The sequence below is a fragment of the Marmota marmota genome, unplaced genomic scaffold (genome assembly GCF_001458135.2).
Source record: "Marmota marmota marmota unplaced genomic scaffold, marMar, whole genome shotgun sequence".
Taxonomy (NCBI): Eukaryota; Metazoa; Chordata; class Mammalia; order Rodentia; family Sciuridae; genus Marmota; species Marmota marmota.
Window position 1 is genome coordinate 2,264,465 of NW_025999942.1, and position 3,413 is coordinate 2,267,877.

The 3,413-nt window shown below is 44.2% G+C and overlaps 1 pseudogene; it reads right to left on the reverse strand.

Moving 5' to 3' along the window:
* Positions 1–1,423: 1,423 nt before the first annotated feature.
* Positions 1,424–2,314, reverse strand: LOC107153313 (annotated as a pseudogene).
* Positions 2,315–3,413: the final 1,099 nt, after the last annotated feature.

Consider the following 3,413-nt stretch of genomic DNA (forward strand, 5'->3'; position numbering starts at 1 on the left):
CTATGGACCCTGGATGATTATGACATGGCAACATAGGTTTGTTGATTTTAGCCAATGCACCACTCTTATGGGGGACATTGATGGAAGAGGGGGGCTGTGCAAAGGTGGGAAACCTCTGTACCTTTGTCTCAATTTTTGTTGTGAACATAAAACTGCTTTAAAGCATGAGGTCTAATTTTTTTAAAAAAATGATTATTGCCTGCAAGAACCAGGGAGACTCAAGACTAGAAAGATTATTTTACATTCATTTTCCCCTACAAAATGAATGATGCCCTGTTCATCCTTGCCAATTCTGTCTTCTTCCTGTCTTTTTTTTTTTCCGTACGTCTTTGTTTTGTTTCTTTGAAATGGATCTCACTCTGTTGCCCAGGCTGGTCTTGAACTCCTGGGCTCAAGCGATGCACCTGCCTCAGCCTCTCAGGTAGCTAGGGCTACAGGTGCAGGCCACGGCATCCAGCTTCCCTCCTCTCCTTTCTCCACGCCTCCCTCTGATTGTGGAATCACCCGTCACCTGAACTGGCTCAGTCCCTCCCAGAGAACCCTTCTCAAGCACATCACAAAAGCCCGCACTGAGTCCTTGTTAAACATTTGAAAATACCTGCAGCGATCAGCATGAGACTAAAGGCTGGCCACGGTCTGGTCCTGTGCACAGTGGCCTCATTTCCCTCAGGTGTTCTGTTGCAAGCTGCTGCTTCTGCCTACTCCACAGTGCACGGTCCCTCCTACTCCACAGACTCCAGTCTTGCTCTTCCTTCAAGGTTCACCCATCACTTACTTGAAGTCACAGGAAGATTTCCCTCCTTTGACTCATGGCCTGTAATTAAGTCCTCTTAGAAGGTCTCACATTGTTCTGCTCTTTTATATTGTACTTATCTGTGAACCTGTCCAAAGGCCCTCCTGAATGTCATTCCCTAAGGTGAAAGGCCATATGCTAACTTTTGGTGGGTGGGTCCCTTACAGTGTATCTTGTACATCATAGAACTCCATATTTAGCAAGTGGATAATGTCTGTTTGAAGGAGTGCCTGTGCTGTGTTTATATCTCTGCTTTTCCTTCTAAACCATGAAAGGGGATGGTCTGCAGAGAGAGAAAGTTAAGAGAAGTGATGGAGAAACCTGGTCTGCGTGACCTCTGTCCTCAGCACCCAGCAATGCCCATTGGTGCAAACTGTTGACCTGAACAGGCTGGAAGGGATTGGAGGATGCTGGCCGAGGGCAGTGATGGTTTTGCACTGTGGAATAGGATAGCACCCAGGCTGCAGAGAGTCAGGGAGGATACTGAGTCAACAGTTCCCACTGAACGTGGGACTGAAGAAGTGGTGGGTGGAAAAGGAAGCCAGATGAAAAGGAAGAATGAAAGATGAGGAAATAGAAGCAATAAATATAGAATATTCTTTCAAGAAACTTATTCAAGGTAACGGGAAGGGGAGAGATGGAATGGCTTATAACATGGTCAGTTGCCCCTAAGGAGCATAGGAACCTGTACCAGTCCACCGTGGAGGCAGCAGGGGTGGCCCCAGAGATATGGGAAACTTGTGCTGTATCACACACCACTCACCCTCACAGAGCTTCACACTTGTGTACCTAGTTTGCTGTGTTCAGTACTGTGCATCACATTCTCCTCCTCCTCCTCCTCCTCCTCCTCCTCCTCCTTCTTTTAGCATCTGTAGAATTTATTCAGCATAACCACAGAGGCATTGTCTTCATGCTGTCACACACAGATACAGCACAATATCCGTATTTAGCCCAAGTGCATTCCTTCTGAGGCTCATTTGTATGTCTTTATATGCCACAGCCCATCATTTAAATAATGGATATTTTCAATGCCAATGCCTTTGCTGACTTTCTCAGTGTCTTCTGCAGACATCATCATGACTCCAACACACAGAGCATGCTCTTTTCCTTCTGTCATGATTGAAACAGTGGAAGCTCCTGCAGCAGGGTAAAGCTTAGCTCCAGGAGAAGTTAAGCCTGGATACCTGATTTTCTTCCACTGAGTACAAATTTGATGGCGCCTTTATCAACCTACTGGTGTGGCAGAATAAAAGGATATTTGTGAAGTAAACTTAGGGTTGGATAAAAAGGCCCTTATTCTTGTTTCAAAAATAGTGATTCTCCATTTACTGTAAAGATTTCTATATGTTCATGGCATTGGACTATTTTGACAGGCTTGCTCTTAGGCATGATTTGATTAAGCCATAGTTCAGTACTTGAAAATTGCCCTATCGATTGGTTCTTAATAACCTTAATAAATGATGTTTTGAACTGGATGCCGTTGGACACATTTTATTTTTCATCAAATTTCCTGAACACCATCCAAGGGGGCAACAAGAAGGGAGGGCCGGAATAGGAAAGAAATTAAATTAGCAAGGGTCCAGGGATCCCCTTACACAACGAAGGCCAGCACTGACAATAGGAGCTGTTGTTGTTATCCAGAAGCTCCACATTTTTAAAACAGACATTGTGATGGTTAATTTTATGTGTCAACTTGGCTGGACCATGGTACCCAGATAGGTGGGTACCATGGTGGTCAGATATTATTTTGGATGTTTCTATGGTATTTATAATTGACGTATAAGTTGGTAGAGTTTAATAAAGCAGATTGCCACCTCAGAATGTGGGTGAGCCTCATCCAATCAGTTGCAGGCCTAAACAGAACATAGACCAAAGGACTTACTCTACCCCCACCTCCAGAGCAAGAGGGACACCTAAAGAATACTGACTTGGGGCTTCATCAGCATGGTCGGCTCTCCTGGTTTTCCACCTGCCAGTCAATCCTGAAGATTTTGGAATTGCCAGCCTCCATTATCCACATAATTGGTGAGTCAGTTCCTTAAAACAAATCTCATTCTCAAGATGATCATTGTGTATACACACACACACACACACACACACAATGTATATGTATATATTTCGTGTATTATGTATAAATACATATCTAGATCTATATGCTTATTCTATTTATCTATATATTTTATATAGAGATAGATAAAAAAGCATATACATCCAATTAATGTTGTTTCTGTAGAGAACCCCGATTTGAAGAAAAGATTTGAAGAAAGCAGAACTCATGCAGGAGAGGGAGCCAAAGATGGCAGAGTCTTACCCCTAGTGAATGAGCATGCTGAAAAGAATCACACAGAGTAGAGAAAGGAAGGCAAGCTGGCCTTCTGCAGAAGTCTGAAAAACACCATGGTGGGAAGAGTGGCCAGATGTATGTGTGGTTCTATCAGTGACCCAGGGCATGCAGACTATCTGGGTCTGCTCGACATAAGGAATATCTTGCTAAAAATCTGAGCGGCTGACAGTGGAAATGCCTGATCAGGAGCTGCCGAGCATCCCTCAGGGATCCTTCAGAAGGGAGTCCTGTCCAGGAAGAAGGCTGGGTTAGCTCAGGCACCTTTTCACTTTGTCA